At 46.1% G+C, this 22,661-nt stretch overlaps 1 long non-coding RNA gene across 1 annotated transcript in view; it reads right to left on the bottom strand.

The window, feature by feature from the left end:
* Positions 1–22,317, bottom strand: part of LOC138283472 (uncharacterized) — a 66,910-nt gene extending 44,593 nt beyond the window's left edge. The window contains exons 1-2 of the long non-coding RNA XR_011201261.1: positions 22,242–22,317; positions 8,493–8,549 (exon numbers count right to left, since the gene is read on the bottom strand). This is a non-coding gene — a long non-coding RNA (uncharacterized lncRNA). The remainder of the gene's footprint in view (positions 1–8,492; positions 8,550–22,241) is intronic.
* Between the last annotated feature and the right edge of the window lie 344 nt (positions 22,318–22,661).

The raw sequence follows: 22,661 nt of genomic DNA, 5'->3' as shown, positions 1-22,661 counted from the left end.
GTGCTGCCAAGACCAAAGCGAGGCTCAGAGCTTAGGTATGGTTCCTGGGTATGAACGCAAAGGTAGACACAGTGATGAATAGATGCCATTCCTGCATTATCACCTCCATCGAACAACCTGTATGCCCAATAGTCACTAAGCGTCCCAGTCAGAAGCCATGGTTCAAAGTAAACATGGACTTCGGAAGTTTTCCAGATGGGTGGCTGACGGCAGTCCTGATAGACTCCTACAGGAGTTTTCCTGTAGTGGAGGTGATTGCCTCTACCTCCTTCGAGAACATGAAACCAGTGCTGGACAGAACTTTTGCAGTCTTTGGGCTCCCTGATGAAGTCCGGATGGACAATGGTCCACCCTTTCAAGGCCTGGAGTTTAAGCACTATCTGGTAAGGTTTGCAATACGTCACTGCAAGATCATGCCCTACTGGCCGCAGGCTAATGGGGATGTGGAGAGGTTTATGAGAACACTGAACCGTGCCTTGCGAATTGGGGTATAACGAAGCGAAGACGCAGAACATTGCTTGCATCAATTCCTGAGAGCCTACAGACAGACGCCTCACAGCACCACTGGAAGTGCTCCGGCTGCTCTAATGTTCAAGATGGCCCGAGGGACTGCATACCATCCGACTCTCAATGGGAATCTCCAGAGCTGAATGTGGAAGCCACCCAACAACGCTGAGTATGTGCCAATCAAAAGGCAAACAAGAGCCGAAGAACGCGTCCCTGTGACTTCCAGGTGGGAGACTGTCTGGTCGTGATAAATCGGCACCCTGGAGGGGAATTTCAGACACAGTTCAAGCTGGAGCTGTGGGAGGTCGTAAAGGTCCACGGGTCCACGGTGACGGCCTGTCGAGGTGCTAGACAGGTCACGAGAAAAGCATCACACAACAAGCGCGTCTGTGAGTCAAGGATGACTCAGGAAGAAGAAGAGGGAGGTGCCGCTGGGGAAAGTGAATAGGTAGGACGGCCACACGAGACACCTTACCATTGGCTGAGATTAATCCATCTTGCAAAGCTGGAGAGGAGGTACAGGTTGGTCAGAGTGAGAGGTATCATCTTCACCCCAAACCTGAACTCAGCCAGAGGCCTAAAGACTTTGGGGGTTATTACAACTTTGGAGGAGGTGTTAATCCATCCCAAAAGTGACGGTAAAGTGACGGATATACCACCAGCCGTATTACAAGTCCATTATATCCTATGGAACTCGTAATACGGCTGGTGGTATATCCGTCACTTTACCAACACTTTTGGGACGAATTAACACCTCCTCCAAAGTTGTAATAACCCCCTTTGTCTGCTGAACATTTAGGCAGCTCCAGAGAACTCTGAAGTCCAAGAGTGGGAGAGATAGCCTAACCTGGAGATCCTGTTAAAGACTACAAACTGTGTATGGAGCAGTCGCTCCAACGAGATATATATATATATATATCTATATATCATGTTGGGTTTTTTGGGTGTTTCTTTGTTTTATTTATTTCTCGTTGTTCATGATTAAACCCTTGGAAGGATGTAGAGAGCCACACGGACTCTCCGTGGGAAGGCGCAAACCCGAGTTATTAAATAAACAAAGGGCTGCTGACCCGGCAGTCCAGAGTGTGACAGCATACTAGTATGGTGTGTTTCAATCAGTAACGAGGGCGAGGGCCCTCACTACAGGGCTGACAAAAAGCAATCGGGGTCTACTGGGCATGCTTAATTTCCTCTAAACATGACATCTACACAGTAGGAAGTGAAATGAAAGCCGTTCTCACATCACAACACAGTGATATAGGAGGTGGGGAGCACTTTTCAGCAATAACAGAATTTAAGGGAATCATCTTCCCCTGCTCAATTGATTCCCCTCTTTGTGCATTTTATTTCTACAAACTATAATTAAGCATATGATAATAATTGGTGCTTAAATCGGAAAGCCAAGAACCACATCTGCTTGTCACATGCTTCACAATTGGGGTTATTTCCTTTAGATAAGCATCACTGCATCATCAGCTCTTTCACAAGACCTACGTTGTGAAAATGAGGTCAAACTGGAGTCTAGGCAGTGGTGCGTTGCCCACTGACTATAAAAGTGAGAAGCGTGCTTTGTTTCCATTCTTGCTCAATAAAGTGTGGTCTTCTATGCCTTTGAATTTCTATTTCGATGCTAACAGCAGATAAGCACCACCATGTTCCTCAAGTCTGTCCAACCACTTTATTGTTGTGAAACGACTGACGTGGTTCAGTCTCGTGTTAGCACTATTTCTAATTGTTTTACCCTTTTGGTTCTCACATACAAACTTGAAATTATACTATTTGTGTTCCTTCTCATTGCTGCAAATTTGTGCAACAATTTTGATCTGATAGGAGCAGAACCTAGCACACAATGTGGACTTCATTAAAAGATACCTAGAATTTGGTATGCGGATCTACCATTCCAGCTACCATGTATGCACAACATTTTGGAAATTATAATTTGGGGGTCATTCTGACCCCCGCGGGCGGCGGGAGCCGCCCGCCTGGAGGGAGCCGCCATATGGCCGCTCCGCGGTCGAAAGACCGCGGAGGCCATTCTGGCTTTCCCGCTGGGCTGGCGGGCGACCGCCACAAGGCCGCCCGCCATCCCAGCGGGAAACCCCTCCCCACGAGGAAGCCAGCTCCGAATGGAGCCGGCGGAGTGGGTATGTGCGACGGGTGCAGTGGCACCCGTCGCGTATTTCAGTGTCTGCAAAGCAGACACTGAAATACAAAGTGGGGCCCTCTTACGGGGGCCCCTGCAGTGCCCATGCCATTGGCATGGGCACTGCAGGGGCCCCCAGGGGCCCCACAACACCCCATACCGCCATCCTGTTCCTGGCGGGCGACCCGCCAGGAACAGGATGGCGGTATGGGGTGTCAGAATCCCCATGGCGGCACAGCAAGCTGCGCCGCCATGGAGGATTCTGCAGGACAGCGGAAAACCGGCGGGAGACCGCCGGTTTTCCTGTTCTGACCGTGGCTGAACCGCCGCGGTCAGAATGTCCTGAGGAGCACCGCCAGCCTGTTGGCGGTGCTCCCGCCGACCCTGGCCCCGGCGGTCCGTGACCGCCGGGGTCAGAATCAGGCCCTTTGTGTCCTCAACATGGGGAATAACTGCACATACAAGGGAATAAGGTTCCTTAATTATAAATTAATCACCAGTTCCAGGAACAGTCATTCTGCTAACATTTTCCACCTTCTCATAGCAGGCAAAAAATTTCAGTAGGAGGACCAGTGGAGTTTACGGTGGAAGACACAGGGTCCAGGAGGCTAGAGAAGTGGATGGATCATTGTCTACTTTCCCATAACACGCACAGCGCAGTGGAGGAGGGAAAGGAGGTTGTATTCAGACCCTGCCTAAGCCAATGCTTGGGGATGTTCTTCCTCAGGCGTGGAGAGCAGGGATGGCGGAAGGTGGGTCCATAAATGGGCTGGACCTACTTGCTCCTCTGATGCTGGTGTTAAGTTGGATTGGAATCCTGTCTGCCCCATCACAGCTTCTTGCCAAGGGCTTTGGGTATGTCAGAGGGTGCACTTGCACCGAACCCTGCTGCTTGGGAAGAAGGGCTGTATGCTTTCCTCAGCCATATTGCTGTACGGATAGGGTGGTCATCATCTGTGGTCTTGCTCTCTGCCCTTAGCTGCAGCAGTTTCACTGGGTGTACTTCCGCACTTGTTGAAACTGGAAACTTTTTTGTATCCACAAACTGCATGTTTGTATTAACTTATACTTCTGTAGTAGCACACTCTTTAATAGTAAGTCCCTATCTCCCTAATTTTCTATGGAACCATGTTGCAGTATCAGTGGCTGGCCAAGTGTATTGCAGGACTTACTATAAAAGTGTAAGTTACAACAAAAGTGTAAGATAAAATGTTAGACCTGACATCCGTGGTGTGTTTTTTCCCCCAGCCTTTTGCTTCCAATCCTCCTGTTTTGCTGCCCTTAAAACTCTGCACAATGTTACCGCTGCTAACCAGTGCTAAATTACTTGTGCTCTTTCCCTAAAACATGGTAAGAATGGATTTCATCCAACTGGCACATTTACTGTATTTGTATGTCCATGGTAAAGTGGTACTAAATGTACGCAGAGCCTGTAAATTAAATGCTACTAGTGGGCCTTCAGCACTCATTGTTCCACCCGTTTAAGTAACCCTCTAACTATGCCTCAGGCCTGCCATTGCAGCATGTGTGCAGTTCAAACTGCCATTTCAGCCTGGCAAAATAAACCTTTTGCCAGGCCTAAGCCTTCCTTTTTAATACACATTCGTCACCCCTAGGGTAGGCCTTACATAGCTCATGAGGCAGGGTGCAGTGTATTTAAAAAGTTTGACTTGTGCCTTTGACGTTTACATGTCCTGTTGGTTGAAAAACTCTTACACTTGTTTTTCACTGCTGCAAGGCCTGCCTCTCCCATGGGATAACATTGGATGGCCTTATTACATTTTTTATAAGTGATAACGCTCAATAGGGAGAAGGTAGAAATTTTGAGTTTGATACCTAAAGAATTGTTATTTAAAACCCTCTTTAATTGTAAAGTTGGATTTTAAGCCACAATTCTGAAAATGCCAATTTTATAAAGTTGGCATTTTTTTGTCCCAACCATTTAATGGCTGTAGCATGGATTCTGCGTCATATGACTAGATGTAGCTGGCAGTTTGCCTTTGCACATTACTCCTAGACAGTGAGACAAAGGAGGAATAGGTGCTGGCAGGATGGGCTATCTATGACTTGATGAGGAGGTGAAGCTGTCACCTGTTACATTTGCACATCACATAAGACTCTAGCTCAGTACACTCACTAGACTTTTGTGTCTCTAGACCATCTGGTGCCAGGGTAGGGAGGAAAAAAAATCCAAATACCTTTGCAGAAAAAAACCTCTAGAAAGTTCTTCTACTTCAAAGCAAGCACAAGGATAAATCGTGGACCCTCAGACACAACTCTTCAGTACACATCTGGACCAGTGGAAAACTCAGAAGGACTACTATGCTACTCTAAAGCAAGGAGGGCTACTATTCTGCTACCTTGCTGCACTGCTGCCTGGTTGAGCTGGACCCACATCCTGAATCCAGGGTCACCAGAGTGACTCCAAGGGCAACTTGGATGGCCTTCTGATCAGAGCCTCAGGGACAGAAAAGACTCCAACCATCTTGAACTCTGCACCTGAACTCTGCCTGCTGTGAGCCCAACCCCGAAATTGGTGCCACCCCAGTTCTGGACCCTTGGAAGTGGGCCTGAAGGTGCTCCACCAGCCAAACTGTGATCCTAGTGGAAACATGCAGCGCAAAGCAGGACTCCATAACTTCTCAGAACAGCTGCTGCGCAATGCATCTTCAATGAATCCTCAATGCAGAACCTCACATTGTAGCCCTGCAGCTCTTCGGAACCACTGCTGCATGATGCTTCATCAATGCAGGACCTCTCATGGCGGCTCCGCAGCTACTAGGAGCTGCAGCTGCATGACGCATCCTTGATGCGGGACCTCACATCACAGGCCTGCTACCTCTCGGAAACTCTGCTGCACAATGCATCCTCAACACTGGAGCTCTCAATGTTCCTAAACCACACTTTAAAGTACTTTGTTCAGTGGAGAAAGAAATTGGGTCACTGAATGAGGGGGGGTGAACACCTACTCAAGCAGCAACCACAATCATTGTCAGGGTGACCTCACAAGCAAACCCCAAATTAATCTGTCCTCAATCCTCTGGTAGCTAGGCACAGAGCAATCAGGCTTAACTTAGAGGCAATGTGTAAAGTATTTATGCAACAGTTCAAAGCCTAATCAAGTAAAAACAGAAAAATAGAGTACATTTTAATAAATAACTAAGGACAAAAACAACCAAAATTTAATCAGTAGAACCAGTGATATGCAACTTTAAAGATTTAAGTGAAAATAGCACCATAAAAGCACAAAACGGCAACTGTGGCTACCTGATAGCAGTGAACCGGGACAACAGTGCAGACTGGCTACCGGGGCACACTTAGACACGCTGAACTCAGTACCTTAGTCCTGGTTGCGAAGAGATGCAGTGTCCCGGGTCAAGGATGTGTCACACAGCAGAGGAGAAGAGTCCTTGCATGGAGATGCACCACACAACAGCAGTTTTGACAGGCTATGTTGAGTGAGGCGATTTCCTCACATGGAGATGTGTCATCTCCAATGGGCTCTGATGGGTGATGTGAAGTCCTTGCATCGGGGAACTCTACTAGCAGCAGAGGCAATGCGTTGGTTCACCTGGGATGATGTGTCAAGCAGCAGAGGCGATGCACCAATTCTGCAGGAGATGTGCTGCCCTGCAGCGGAGATGCATTGGTTCTGCTGGATCCATACATGGGTTGCCAGTGCACCTTCAACCACACTTCCAAGGGTCCAGTACTGGGATTGCATGACTCAAAGATAGCAGATTTCGGTTGCTGGGATCAAGGTTTTTGGAATCCCGTTATGTTCTTAGCCTTTTGATCAAGAGGCTAGCCAACTAGCCCCTGGAGTCACTGTGGAGTCCTGGGTTCAGATATGCAGGTCCAGGCCTCCTCACCCAGGCAAGACGGCAGCAGGGCAGCAGTCCTTAAGAGCAGCAGTCAAGCAGAGCGTCAGTCCTTTCAGCAGCACAGCAGCCCTTCTTCCTGGCAGAGTTCACAGGTCCAGAAGTGTACTAAAGAGCTGGTGTCTGAGGTCCAATATTTATACCTGGTGCCCACTTTGAAGTAGGAGAAGCTTCTAGATGTTTCCATCCCCCTATGATACCAGCCATCTGTTTCCTCCCTTCCCTGGACCCAGCTTGCCTAGGGCCACAAATGACTAGTGATGAACTCTTTGTGGGAGTGCTCAGGCAGAGTCTTTGTGATCTGGTAGGTGACAGCTCCTCCCCTTCGTCAACTCAGAGTGGCCCATTCTGTCAACACCTATCTTCCCTTTGTGTCACTGTCTGGATGCAATGCTCAAAGACTAACTACCAGATACACCTAGTCATGTGACCCAGGATCAGGCTGCAGACACCAAATAGTTAGAACAAGAAAATGCCAGCTTTCTAAAAGTGGCATATTCAGAACTGTGACAAAAGATCCACATTAATATTAGAAAGGTATTTCCCATACAATTCTTTTGTCTATCTATGAGAAATTGGGTTGTTGGTTGACTGGGGTGTGAGCTCTGGTCAAGCAACAGCCACAATCTCCTTGCTGGGTGAACCACAAAAAAGTCATTAAATTGACCTGTGCTTAATCCTGGGTAGCTTGCCCCAAAGAGAAGTCTGGCATAATTTAGAGGCAATTTGTGAACTATTTATGAAGCACACAAACACTAATAAAGTGAAAACACTATACAAGCAAAATGACACACCTATTTAGAACAATTTAGTCATTTTAATGAAATAATTGACACCAGAACAACAAACATCGAATCAGTAAACCCAGCATTATGAATTTTAAAAATATTTAGTAAAAATGAGTGTCTAAAAGATCAAAGCACCAACCGCGGACATCTAGTCTCTCGCGCCTTGGTCAAAGTCGAAAAATATGGCTTACCGTGATGCAGCGCAGTTCGCAGAGGTGGTTCCTCTATTAGCGCTCTGGGGTTGCGCCCCCCTCAAATTCCTACATGTTTACATTAAAATGTTTTAAATAGATCGATTTATTTAGAGATACGATCGTTATCTCTAAACAAATGGATGTATTTTAGTCTGGGCTGCCTGTCCCAAGCTGCCTGCCCCATCTCGCTCTGAAGCAGGAGATGGAAGCCAGGCAGTGAATCAACTTTCTGCAATGTGTCTGTGATTGGCATCTTGGACACATATAAAGAAACCCTTCTCTTCACAGGCTGGCCCCTTTAAGGAAGACACTTCAGAGTCGGAGGAGGTGGGATTAGAGGCGTGGTACAGCATCAGGACCAAGAGGAAGAGGTGCCAGAGAACGATGCTTGCGCATCGTCGTGGCTAGAGGAGAACCTACAAGGGATTAACAAGGAGAGTGCAGAAGACACCAAGGACCCGAAGACTTTGACATTTCCTGAGGCCAGGAACGAGGACACGACCCTGATAAGGAGGAATGACTCATCCAAGAACAGAAGTGGGAGCCAGACAGATGCTCACAGGAGATGCCGCAGCATGACAGGAGCCCTGCAGGCAGGCTGACTGTCTCAGCCACGCTCCAGGAGGAGCGTGGCTCACGAAGGTATGTGGCCAGGTACAGGCTCAGGGAATAAAGAAGGGAAACTGACCAGGTGGAACCCGGACTCCTCTGTGATCACATGGGTGTTACTCTGTTCTTACTGCAACTCTTTCCTTTGGGTTTGTTTTTCTTTGTGATTACGTTTTACCACTATGCAGTTTTGATGCTTGGTGATTGCAGTATTTTAGGAACGTCTAGTAATCTAGATACTCTACCTAAACCCCACAATGTAGAGAGCACTATATGCAGAGAAGTCTGTGTTATAAACAGATCATTGGATACAAAAAGCATGATGTAGGTAGCAGTGCAAAACCTCCATACACAAGACAAATACACTTACCTGCATATGTTTCCTTCTCTCTCAGGGAGTGGTGGTGCGTTGTCCTTCCACTGGGAGCTGAAACAAGAATAAGAAAATGAGTTACTCCCCAAAACTGTTTTGTCTTCATAAAATGAACGATAAATAAAGTGGCTATACGTAAACACCTCTACTCTGACTCCTTGCTGTCACCTAAAGCCTACAGTGATGCATGACGCAGGGCTTATCTTTTTAAAGCTCTTCATTGCCATTGTAGTCTATGGTGGTATCCACTGTGGGCTGGTGACGCTGTTAGTGTCACATTTTTGTGCATTGAAGTCTGCATCCCTGCAACAGCCCAGGCGTCCGTCATTCACATGCATAGTTCTCACCCTTTCCCATTCGTCACAAGTAGGACTGGATACAAGCACTAGTGACTTGGAGCTTTGGCATCAGTAATGGTATGTGTTATAATGTAAATCTTGTGTTACATAAATTGTGCTGAGACCCCCCTAGTCATGCAAACCTTCCCCACTGTGATACCCCAGGCCCCTGCTGCAGGTTGTTGCTCCTTAAGATGTGGAGCTGATATATTTGTTCCCCCATAAAACTAACCCAAAAGACAAGCAGGGTTTTTGTTTCCTTGTAAAGCTGAACCAAATAGCTGAGTCAAGCACAAAGGGAAAAATGTGTGCTTATTGTAAAGATAGTTACATACTGTATGGCGTTAAAACTGGGCCTAACTTCATGCCCTTAACATTAATGCCAAAAGCATGGATTGATTTATGAATAATGAATGTTAAAAACATTAAGGTAATACATGTCAGCAATTTAGCTCCTCTTTTATTTCACGTTTTACTTAATCTTGCATTCCCCAATAGTGTTACCTATTTTATCACGTAGTGCAAGTGCTTCTGTATTGTTTCGTACATCCTATTATTCTTGTATAGTGCATACTTTGAGTCATGCTGGGTGTTTAAGAGGGACTATGTTTGAGAACTCTGGTGCTGAGGCTGAAGGCAAAGCAAAGTGCATGTCAGTGGATTGGCCTCCCTGCAGAGCACACACACTAATGGTCATGTATTGCAGTTGCAAATGAAATTCTAAGTAAATGTGTCAAAATATTTACAAAGCAAAATTAGAAGAAAATACAGTGCTTAGTTGTGAGTGAGTGCAGTGTAATGTTTGAGGATGCTGAAGTGATGGAGATGCAAGGAAGTGCATTCGGGGAGAGTGAAAAGAGGATGCTGAAGAGGAAAGAGAAGAGGTTGAAGATGTGCAGTTTGAAGAGATGTGCAGAGAAAAAAGGCATACATATCTAACATAAAGCACACATAACTGAAGGCTAATACTTCTTCCACAGTCCACAATAATATTTAATTCACAGTCTCACAATTTCATAATTGAAACATTTCCAATGTTAATTACTTATAACAAATCATTGCTGTTACTCGCTAATCTTAAATAGCTAACAACCATTGTCAAAAGTCAACAGTAGAGGCAGGTTTTAGGTGTATGTCACTTGTTGCATTATATATTTGGACGCAATAAAATCTCAGAGAGAAACCAAAATACTGGTCGGGTGGCACACTATGGGAATCGTAGAAATTTATTTCACATGTTCCCTTTTAGAAAGTCCCCACTTTTTTAATCCCACATAAAGATCTGTCTGCACATATGTCAATATGACTGATTGCAACTGGCGGCTGTGGGTGCCTCCTGAAGCCTGGTTAGAGCATTTTCTTCAAAAGACAATGCCAAATGGAGTACATGATAATGAGCAAGCACACATTATAAAGGGTCTGAAGTTGTTGCGCTGTACAATTTTCACATTAGAGTAACAGTTGAACACATTAATGCAGTAAGATATGGGGCAGTTTTTAATGTGTTTGAAGACTATAAGCCTCATTACGAGTTTGGCGAAGGGGATTACTCCATCCCAAACGTGATGGATATCCCACCTGCCATATTACAAGTTCCATTATGTCCTTTGGAACTTGTAAAACGGTGGACTGGATATCCGTCACGTTTGGGACGGAGTAATTCCCTCTGCCAAGGTCGTAATCAGGCCCTATATCTTTCCACTACTTTATAATCCTGGTTTTCTCACTAAATGAATCTGCTTTAAAATGCACCGTTTACAAATCTTTTTTCAATTTCATTTTTTTCTTGGAATGATGACCTCGTGAATTGCATGTTTGTCCATTAGGCTTGCTAGCATCCCTGAGTACGTAACAGGCATACCCAACTTTTGCACCCCACCACTCTGAAATGTCACCAGCCGCCACTGGCGGTTCATATACAAAAGTGGATGGGGCCAGTCAGTGGTAGCCTTCAAACTTAGAAGAAATTTTGAGAAAATTGATTTGGAAAGGTAAAGTTCAGTGGGGCCCGGCTGCAGACGGTGTCTGGGAAGAGAGAGTTGTCGCCGGGGAGCCTTGGGACAATGCTGCTGTGAAGATTGCTATGTTCGGACTCTGTCCCTTTTTCAGAAGTTGAAAATGTCCAGCATGATGAGACAGAGGGTTGTAGCCAAAGACGTTCCACAAGGCCTGATACCCTTTTGGCGAGGGACGGCTGAACAGGATTTTCTGATGCTGGTAAGAACATAGTGAGAGAAGCTGCATTGTGAATCCTATCAGCAGTGATGCACCTCTGGTGGATAGGCGAGCAGGTTGGTTCCAGTCTCCTCCTGGTGCTGATTTTGGTCAAAGATTTTCAAGGTCCTCAGTTTTGGGATCTGGCCATCTGGGCACCTTTAGCACCACAACCAGGGGACCAGTACTGGTGGACACAACATAGGGATTCAGGACTCACTCAAGTTAGGTCCAGGTGCTAGGTTGATAATGGTGGGAGTTATTTGTGACCCTGTGGCTCTCAGAAGGAGACCAGAAAACTAGCCCCTGGAGTCTCTCTGATAGCCTTGGGTTCAGGTGAAAATGCAGAGCTCAACAGGAGGGCTGGCCTCTGGGGAGTCAAGGCATACTATAAGCAGAAACGCAGTCCTTCCTTGTGCAGCAAAGCAGGCTTACAGACTGTACAGCAGGTCACAGTAGCAGGCAGTCCTATGAGAGTCCTTCTGCAGGCCAAGGAGTGAACTGAAGAGTTGGTGTCGGAGGTACTCTTTTTGTGCCCTGGTGCCGTCCTTCTGGAAGTTTGGAGAAGCTTTGGGACAGTGGCTTTTGAAGTGCATGGAATTTCCTGGCTCCCCTGCCCTGGCACCAAGCTAACTGTAGTGAAAATGTGGAGATGGCAGGTCTTTTGTGTGAAGGCAGAGCACTTCCTATTCAGTTGCAAGTGGGGCTGTGCACAGCTCCACCCACCTCCCTCCTGCATCGTCCCAGCATATGGCTCATTCAGTCAATATTCCCTCTATTGTGTGACTGTCTGGGAGGAATTCACAAAGTGTGTCAGTTATACCAGGTCATGTGACTCAAGACAGGCAGAAAAGTGCTAAGGGCAGAAAAATGCCACATTTTTAAAAGTGGCATTTTCAAAATTGTGATCAAAAGCATGACTTTACCAAATAGGGTGTTTCATTACAATTCCAAAGTCACCTAACATGACATAGCTACCTGCTCCCAATTGAAAATTACAGCTTATTAAATATAATAAGAAATATCCAATGTTAGGAGAGGTAGACCTCACTGTAGTGAAAAATGAACCTAGCAGTTTTTCACTACCAGGAAATTTACAACCAAAAAGTACACGCCTAACCTTTCAAATACATGATGGCAGCCTGCCTAAGGGCTTCATATGGTCTATCTTAGGAGTGACATATGTAATAAAGAGGAGTTTAGGCCTTGGCAAGGGGGTTTTATTGGCAAGTCAACATGACAGCATATAGGCTGCAGTGGCAGGCCTAGGGATTGTTTTAAGGTGCTACGTAAGTTTGTGGCACAATAAGTTCAGTAGGGCCATTGATAGCACTTAATTTACAGACTCTAGGTATATAATATACCACTCTACAAGGGACTTATAAGCAAATTAAATAGGCCAAGCGGGTATAAGCTAAATTAGCCATGTTTTAGGGGAGTCCTAAGTTCAACAAAAAAAAATCCAGCAAAAATAGAGGAGAGGCAAAAACATTTGGGGATGACCGAGCAGAGAGGGCCAGATCCAACACTTTCTGCTCCTCATTGGAAGTTACAGCTTATTAAATGCAATAAGGTAATTAAAATGTTATCTATGGGAGAGGTATGTCTTGCAGCAGTGAAAAACTCATTTAGGAGGGCTTTACTACTGGGTCTTGTAAAACTTAAAAGTACATATCCACATTTTTAAATACACTGCACCCTGCTCTCTGAGCTGTGCAGGGCCTACCCAGGGGTGACATATGTATTAAAAAGGAAGTTTGGGCCTGGCAAAAGATTTATTTTATAAGGTTGAAATGTCAGTTTAAACCTGCACACACAGGCTGCAATGGCAGGCCTGAGACATATTTAGAGGGCCACTTAAGAGGGTGCCATGATGGGTGCTGCCATCCCACTAGTAGCATTTAATTTACAGGCCCTAGATACATGTAGTACCACCTTACTAGCGAATTACAAGTAAATGTGGCAATTGTGTGTAAGCCAATTTCACCATCTTTAAAGGGGAGAGCACAAGTACTTTAGCACTGGTCAGCATTGGAAAGGTGTGCAAAGTCCTAAAAGCCACAAAAACGGCCTCGGAAAAGAGGAGGGTGAAGGCAAAAAAGTGTGGGGATAACCCTGCAGAAAGGGCCAAATTCAACAGGCGGGGCTATCTTGGCCCGTGTATCTGGCCCATGCTCTATTGTGGTTGGACTGAACTTGTGACTTTGTCCTGGTCAGGAGCAACCAGATAGCACCAGTTGTGGCTTTGTGCTTTCAAGCACTATTTTTACCTAAATCTTTAAAATTGTATATCTCCAGTTCTATTGTTTGGATATTTGTTGTTTTAGTGACATATAATTTATTAAAATCTACTGTATTGTTCTAAGTTCGGGTGGGATTTTTTCTTGTGTTGTGTTGTCATTTTGTTACTGTTTGAAGTGCCGCATGAATACTTTACACATTGCCACTAAGTTAAGCCTGAGTGCTTTTGTGGCAAACTACCAGAGGGTTTAGCACAGGGTAATTTGAGATTTGCTTGTGCTCCAGCCTGACAGGAATTGTGGCTACTTCTTTCAGGTTTTCATACTCCTCAATACTCCTCAAATAGTAACCCAATGTCCTACTGTTGGCCTTTTTTGCTTATGCAGGGTCATCCCCAATCTTTTTGCCTCCTGCCTCCTACTTTTTCTGACCTGTTGCTGTTGGCTTTTGAACTCTGGGAACGTTACAACTGCTAACCAGTGCTAAAGTGCATATGCTGTCTGTGTAAATTGTATTGTTGATTGGTTTATCCATGACTGGCATATTTGATTTACTAGTAAGTCCCTAGTAAAGAGCACTAGAGGCGCCAGGGCCTGTAAATCAAATACTACTAGTGGGCCTGCAGCACTGGTTGTGCCACCCATATAAGTAGTTCGGTAATCATGTCTCAGACCTGCCACTGCAGTGTCTGTGTGTGCAGTTCCAACTGTAAATTCAACTTTGCAAGTGTACCCACTTCTCAGGCCTAAACCTTCCCTTTTCTCACATGTAGGACACCCCTAAGGTAGGCCCTAGGTAGCCCCAAGGGCAGGGTGCAGTGTATGGTTAAGGTAGGACATATAGGCGGTCATTCTGACCCTGGCGGTCAAAGACCGCCAGGGCGGAGGACCGCGGGAGCACCGCCGACAGGCCGGCGGTGCTCCAATGGGGATTCCGACCGCGGCGGTAAAGCCGCGGTCGGACCGGCACCACTGGCGGGCTCCCGCCAGTGTACCGCCGCCCCATTGAATCCTCCAAGGCGGCGCAGCTTGCTGCACCGCCGAGGGGATTCCGACCCCCCCTACCGCCATCCAGATCCCGGCGGTCCGACCGCCGGGATCCGGATGGCGGTAGGGGGGGTCGCGGGGCCCCTGGGGGTCCCTGCAGTGCCCATGCCACTGGCATGGGCATTGCAGGGGCCCCCGTAAGAGGGCCCCTACATGTATTTCACTGTCTGCTGCGCAGACAGTGAAATACGCGACGGGTGCAACTGCACCCGTCGCACAGCTTCCACTCCGCCGGCTCGATTCCGAGCCGGCTTCATCGTGGAAGCCTCTTTCCCGCTGGGCTGGCGGGCGGTCTGAAGGCGACCGCCCGCCAGCCCAGCGGGAAAGTCAGAATTACCGCTGCGGTCTTTCGACCGCGGAACGGTAACCTGACGGCGGGACTTTGGCGGGCGGCCTCCGCCGCCCGCCAAGGTCAGAATGAGGGCCATAGTAATGTGTTTTATATGTCCTGACAGTGAAATATTGCTAAATTCATTTTTCACTGTTGCAAGGCCTGTCTCTCTCATAGGTTAACATGGTGGCTACCTTTAAATCTGATTAAAGTGTAGCTTCTCTTTGGGAGCGGATGGACATGTGGAGTTTGGGGTCTCTGAGCTCACAAATTAAAAATGCATCTTTTAGTAAAGTTGATTTTAAGATTGTGTGTTTGAAAATGCCACTTTTAGAAAGTGAGCATTTTCTTGCCTATACCATTTCTGTGACTCTGCCTGTTTGTGGATTCCCTGTCTGGGTCAGTTTGAAAGTTAGGCTGGTTGCACCTCACACTAGACAGTGACACAAAGGCAGCTGGAGTGTAATCTGCATTTTCTGATAAGCCATTTGTGCTAGGAGGGAGGGGAGAAGTGGTCCCTCACACCTGAAAGGGCTGTACCTGCCCTCACACAATGTAGTCTCCAACCATCTGGTGAGTGTCTGGGGCCTGGCCTGGGCAAGGCAGAATTTCACATTCAAAAGAGACCTTGCTTTGAACTAGGCTTACTTCAACGGGGAAATTGGGTATAAGAAGGGCACCCAAAACCACAGAATTTAGAACACTTCTGGAAACCAGGAGGAACCTCTGCCTGGAGAAGAGCTGAAGAGCTGAGGAAGAAGAGCTGCCCTGCCTTTGACTGTGCTTTGTGGAGCTATCCTGGAGTTGCTGCTTCTGCCAGAGTAAGAGGGCAAAGACTGGACTTTGTGTGCCTTCCATCTTGTGAAGATCTTCAAGGGCTTGATTTAGAGGTTGCCTCCTGTTGTTTGCAGTCTCAGGGACAGCAAAGACTTCTCTCTGCCAGCACCTGGAGTCTCTGGAGAGACTCCTACTCTGCCTATGGTGCCCATCCAGTTACTGGGACCCTGAAAGGAGAAGCTGGCAGATCCATGCACAGAACGCCGTGCGGGGAAAAGATTGACGCGACTCTGATCTGCGGCTGAAAAATAGACGCGCCGCCAGCATCGCAGCTGAAAATCGATGCTCGTCTGCAACAAGACCGAAGAATCAACGCACGTAGCTGGAGAAATAATGCGCAGCATTGCTGACGGAGGCAGGTGAGATCGCAACCCGCGCTGCGTGGTTTTCGGATCATCGTGCGGCTGGATTTCCGATGCAAACACCGCTAGGTGTGTGAAAAGAATGCAAGGCCTGCCCGGACCTGAGAGTGCTGACGAAAAGAAGAACTGATGCGCCCGACCCGACGAAAGGAGAAACAACGCAAGGTCTCGCTCATGAGTGAAATCGACGCATCGCAAGCCCTTTTTGATGCACACTCGTCCGTGCAAAGTTATTTTTGATGCACCCAATGTACATTTTCACGCTAACAGTGTTAGTGTGTGTTTTAAACTACATAAAGACTCTTTTTGCTGTTTAATTAATAACTTGACTTGTGTATTGTGGATTTTTGTTGTTTTGGTCCTGTTTTGTTTAGATAAATATTCTCTATTTGTTTAAATCTGTGTTGTGTCATTTTGTAGTGTTTTCATTAAGTTACTATGGGGGTCATTCTAACCCTGGCGGTCGTCGACCGCGAGGGCTAAAATGACGGGGCCACCGCCAACAGGCTGGCAGTGCCCCGCAGGGCATTCTGACCGCGGCGGTTCGGCCGCGGTCAGAAGTGGAAAACCGGCGGTCTCCCGCCGGTTTTCCGCTGCCCTTCTGAATCCTCCATGGCGGCGCAGCTCGCTGCGCCGCCATGGGGATTCAGACACCCCATACCGCCACCTTGTTCCTGGCGGTTCGCCCGCCAGGAACAGGATGGCGGTATGGGGTGTCGTGGGGCCCCCGTAAGAGGGCCCCACAATGAATTTCACTGTCTGCATTGCAGACAGTGAAATTCGCGACGGGTGCCACTGCACCCGTCTCACCTTCCCACTCCGCCGGCTCCATTCGGAGCCGGCGTCCTCGTGGGAAGGTTGTTTTACACTGGGCTGGCGGGCGGCCTTTTGGCGGTCGCCCGCCAGCCCAGTGTAAAACCCAGAATACCCACAGCGGTCTAATGACCGCGGTGCGGTATTCTGGAGGGGGGAACTCTGGCGGGCGGCCTCCGCCGCCCGCCAGGGTGAGAATCACCCCCTATGTGTGTTGGTACAAATACTTTTCACCTAGCACTCTGAAGTTAAGCTTACTGCTACCAAGGGTGTAAGCAGGGGTTAGCTGAGGGTGATTCTCTCTTACCATGACTTGAGTGAGGGCTGGACAGGGGGTAACCTGACTGCCAACCAAAGATCCCATTTCTAACACCTATTTACTATAAGAGATCAGTTTCTGAATACCAAAAGTAGCAAACTTACTTAAAAGTATAAACTTACTCAAGAAGGTAAGTTACCTTTGTGACTCACACTCTTAGAGTACAATGCAAGAAGATAAGATAATTATCAGCAATGAAAGCCCTATAAAATGTTTCCACCACATTGGTGTATGTCATAGAGGATAAATATGTTCAACTTCATATTAGCTGAGTTACGGTGTATACACGCAATACTTCTTTTTTCGAATCAGTTGTTAAAGTTCAAATCTGATGCGAATAGTAAATGTGCATGACTGCATGTTCCAAGTTGGACAGTAATTTTATAAGGACTGGTGATTTTTCCACATACAAGTTCCTCCTAATTTCACTTCTAGGAATCTGTGCAGGGAAAAAGATCCAAATGAGGGAAAAAATATGGTTTTTCAGTGTGGGGAAAGTTGGGGTTTGGAAATTTGCTTTTGTGTAATTACATTAAATTACATGAATTTATGCATAGTTGTGCAAAATGCAAATCTGTCATTTAGAACCATATTTCAGAGTAAAATGCATCCTTTTGTAAATTCTTGGCAGAAGAGTGCATTTTGCGCTAAAGAAAAAAGAGAAAATATACAAATGCACAGCAAACAACAGCAGCTAACATTATGCTGTTCCTGTGCATCAGCAGTAAGTTTTTACCACTAATTACTAGGCCTGGGTGGAGTTTGCGGAGTTCCGCTACGCAGAATTCTATGGGGTTGCCAAAAAACTCCACCAGCTCTGCCTAACCGAGTGAAAGCTCAGAGTTGTGCTCGTCGTCCATTCGCACTGATTGGTGTGAGTGGCACACTCCGCTGTTGCTGAGCAAGCGCAAACGGCACCACACAGTTGCCCGCATGCACGGCCATCTTGTTTTTCCTAATCTGTGCATGCGCTGAGCCTACTTTTCATCCTAATTTATATCTTTGTATTCCTTAGTTTACCCTACTTATCCTCCCCTGTTTTACATTTATTTCATTAGTGTGTGCATTTGTGTGCATATATTACGTTTGTGTCTCTTTTTCATTTTCTGTGACTTTTTTGTCCTTTTTTTGTATATCCTTAACTTTCTACTTTCTTCCTCTCTATTCCTTCTCTTTCCTCCTGTCTTTTTTTAGTCCCACCCACTGTCATGGAGGAGCATGGGAGAGGTGGCACCAATGCAGGAGGTGCAATGAACCACACACCCTGTGGGTGCCGGTGTCACAGAGGGGGAGGGAGTGCAGCCTCACACCAGGAATGGGTACGGCCTGTGGGATGTCGACTGCTGTGACAGAGGGTACGCCTTTGTGTTCACAGGTAAACTGGGGTTCTGCACACCCAGCAGCAGCTGACGCACCACTTGGCTGACATCATCGATCAGAAGCAGGACCTGCTCAACCTGCTGGGTGTTCAGGTTGCAAGGTTTGGTGACTAACTATTACTAATTTTGTTGTGTCCTACAATGCTACTTTTATTTTCAAATAACATGTTTCTCACACTCAGAGGTAAGTTAAGTTCATGTAACATTATGCATATTATGTGATCCAATTTGAGCGAACCTGTCATGCTGACTCCTCTCTGTCCTCCTGTCACTCAGATAGTGATAGACTGTGGTGGTAGTAGTAATGTAATATCAGTGAGTTAGCGTCTTTCTTTTTATGTGGCTCATACAGTCCCGAACAATCTCCCAGAGATGTGTAGTATGCATCTATGCATTGAAAAGTGAAAAGTGATCCTTTTCAAATCCTCTTCATTCCATTTTATGTTTATTCTCGTTATCCCTCCCTGCATTTTCCTTTTAATATATTCCTTGTTTCTGTAGCTGACTTCCACCTGTCTGTACTAATCTGTACTTAAAGATTTCTTCTGCTTGGGTATTAAGCTTTACCTCTCCCCTAACTTATACACCCTGTGGACTGATGATGTAAGAATAAGGCAATAGATTAGGTAGTCTACTGTGAAGATTGCAGAGTCTACAGACCCAAGCAAACTATTTTACACTTCTTTGTTGAGAAGGCTTTTTATTTCTTGCCCAGGCTCAAATGAAGAGAGAGTGGCCATGGTTATGGTGAATCCTCAATGTTGTGTTATATTGTATGTATTATTCAGTATCCCAGCAGTTCTGATGACAGTGCAGCATGGCAGGAAAGTAGTATGACAGTCCCTTTGCATTTGCCAACCAAATCCTGTCCTTCATTGACAACTTTTTTATACCCCTTCATTATGCTTCAAATGACTCACAGTCAACATCATATCTCTGCCCCTCCATTATGGTTGTCTTGACTACTGGCTTTTCAAACATTGTCAACCAACAAAATGCCCAAATATATTTTAGATGGGAGTGAAGATACTACAAACTGAACTGAAGGCATGTATTGCAGTAGAATTTTGTTTTTAAAAAAAAGGGGAGATGTATCTGGATTCTAAAATGTGTAATGTTCTTTCTAGCCACACAGACCACCAGTGTTGGGGCCAGAACTATTGCAGCATATGATGCAGCAGCAGCTGAAGGGGGAGTCTCTGCGGCTGCAGGGACAGGCAATGGTAATTCACATTGCTTTGTCATTGAAATTACTAGTATACCCACTGTATTTGTTACTTGAGGTAGGTTCTACCCATCATCATCCATGACCTCCCCTGCCCATGGCACTTCGCGACCCATGGGCCATGATCCCACCTAACAGCAGCATGGTTTCATCTTGCACTGCAGAGTTGGCTGTGCACTGTGCTCTTCTTCTGTTAATCTGGCATTTACAAAGCTTTCAATGGATTTCTAAAATGAAACAAAAACAAGGCGTCTTTCCCTTCCCTCCCAGTGCCTACTCAGTCACCTCCTAGTACCACACTCCTTTATTTGTTTCTAATTTCTATCCAAACCTACCAAAAACATTGAAAAAAACATATTTGGATTGTGCCACATGTTACAGGACAAGTGGCTCATAATATGGCTTCCATAATAGATTTACGCTTGGTAAAACTTTTCCCTCTTGACATTCATCAACTTTCAGTTTCAACTACAGTGACTCACTAAGCCTACGATTAGCCCCATCATTGGTGACCCTCCCCCACTATTCTACAGCACACCGCCGCCACTGCCAGGACCAGAGATCCCGATGAGTTGGTGACGGTGAAAGTCGTGGTCAGCCACTGCAATGCCGAGTTCGGCACAGCAGTGCTGATCACGACTTTCCTTTCTGTCAGCCTTTTCATGGCGGGGTCTCTGCCATGAAAAGGCTGGAAGAAAGGCAGAGTTGGGACCACGGGGGCCCTGCACTGCCCACGATGTCACAATGCACAATATCGTGGGCAGTGCAGGGGCCCACTTGTCAAGCACACTCAGAATGCGCACTGTTTGCCATGGCAGACAGTGCGCATTCTGAGTATGCTGCATGTGGCGGCATTGGCCTCGGCTCTCCGAGAGCCGAGGCCAATGCACTCACACTGTTTCAGCCAGCAAGTCAGGTAGAAACATTGTAATATGGCGGTAGGGATGCTGCTGGCTTTGCGGCCATCTCACCTCCACTGTATTGGAGTTCTGGCGTTCCAACCACCGAACTCATAATTCGGCCCTATGTCAAGTTTCCTTCCCCTACTGTCAAGCAAATGTGTTTGATTTAAATAATTTGTGCTTGAGGGCAAGGCCAGGAATTAAAGTGGGATTACGTGTCTGAGATTTTGTGTTTTGCAAATGAGATACTCTGTGACGAATGAGTCCAATAAAATCTATACATATTGTTCCTTTCCTTGTACTGCAGTGCATCATTTTTACCACTGTCTACTTACAGCAGACGGGTTATCTGTTATCTGCATGTTAATACGTGTGTAACATATTATTAATCATCTGCCTCTTTGGAGTCAGGGAGAATTGAAATGCATTTAGATAAGAGCAGGACAATTGGAATCAAAGATAATTGTTTGTCCATTGCAGCTGCTCCAGCTACAGACTTCAGAGAGTAACAAAATTGTACCTGATGTTCTAACTAGCTAGCACGCCTCCAGTCATTTAGCACAACATAATAGAATACTTATCCTCCATAGTGGATGATGCCTTAATCATTAATCAAAGTTATTTTTCTCTTTTCACACAAAGTATCTGTGTGGTTTACTTTTTTTAGGAAATCCTTTACAAGTAAAAAAAATCAGTCTTTTAAAAAAAAATCTAATGCTACTTCCTTTCAGCAAGTCAGTGCTTTTATGTGAAGCACGTGTTGGTAAAATGATTTCCCTGTGACTTTCCTAATCACATCAAAAATTCCAATTGCCCTAGTTGACCAGCCATGTACTTACACTGCCCCATTATATAATTTTTAAAAAAAACAAGTGTTTGCACAGAGAATTCTTTGCAATTTGTCTTATTTTCTTTCTTGATATAGCTACTCCTGCTGGTTCACCATTACCACTGACCAGCAGAAGACAAGAGCCCTGCTCTGGCAGCAGAGGCCACCAGGCCCCAGTACCAGCAGATGGTGGATGAGGAGGACCAGGTACATGCCCCTACTCCGGGACCCAGTTCTACCAGTCAACTGCTCGTACCTCCAGCCTCTGGGCACACAAGTGCCGCCATCAGCTTGGAGTTGCCTGTCCTTAACCCTGTACCACCATCGCCGCCCCCCTTTCAGACAGGCTACACCTTCGCTGAGTGCTGTGTGAGCTGGCGCACCTGGGCCGTAGGATGGCATGCCTTGAGACCCAGATCCAGCACCTTCAGATTCTCATTGAGAATGCCCTCTTCTAGCCCTTTTTTACATTTTTTGTTTTGGTATGAAGGAGTTTTGTTGAAGGTGGAGATGGTGGGAATTTGGGCAAGGCATTTTTCTTTTTGGACATTTGAACATCTATTTGTTTTGGACATTGGTTGGGGATGGGGAGCAATGTGGGAAAGTGGTGGGCCTGTTGTGGGTGGAGCGGGTGGATTTACTTTTGTTTTGTTCTTTAGAAAGGGAAAATCTTTCTAATCTACTTTATGTCTGAAGACTTTTTTGTGTTTTACTTTAACTTTACACTGATGCATTTTCACACAGCCTGACTTTTTAATCTACTTCTCAAAGTGTATGCCAGTTAGGAGGGCATGCTGCCATTCCCTAAATTGCCTACAGAAACCTAGATAAACAATTACTTGTTTTATCTGCAGTAGAAGTTAGTCACGCACTTACTGAATTAGTTCACTTCACCCCATAGTTCTCTTACCTGAATAGATGAAGTGATGGCTGGCGGCTGCTTCCTCTGTCAATGTTCGAACACCTTTCTGGAGGGCTTTCCAAGGTGCCTCCTTTATGGTAGTGTGCTAACAGGGAAGGCATCACAACAAGAGAGGTCCCACTCCCTCCTCGAATATCTCCAACTGTAGGGCTAATCAAAAAGATTATCCATCACAGGCAAATAAATTGAAAGAAAAACTGAGAGTTAGTAGGTTATACACATACATTCATAGTATAGCTTTAAAAAGTCTGAGGACAGAGTACTACCGCCATGACACACCGAGAATACCACAAGTTATAACAAAAACTAGCAATAGTAAATGTTTCTGAGCAACGGTGAGCATAGAAATTAATGCAACCAAACTTATGAAATCTTCAAGTCAGGAAAAATGTTCTCAAAGTCTCTACT

This window comes from Pleurodeles waltl, chromosome 3_1 (genome assembly GCF_031143425.1).
Source record: "Pleurodeles waltl isolate 20211129_DDA chromosome 3_1, aPleWal1.hap1.20221129, whole genome shotgun sequence".
In the NCBI taxonomy this organism is placed as follows: domain Eukaryota; kingdom Metazoa; phylum Chordata; class Amphibia; order Caudata; family Salamandridae; genus Pleurodeles; species Pleurodeles waltl.
This window is presented reverse-complemented; position numbering and strand designations above follow the sequence as displayed.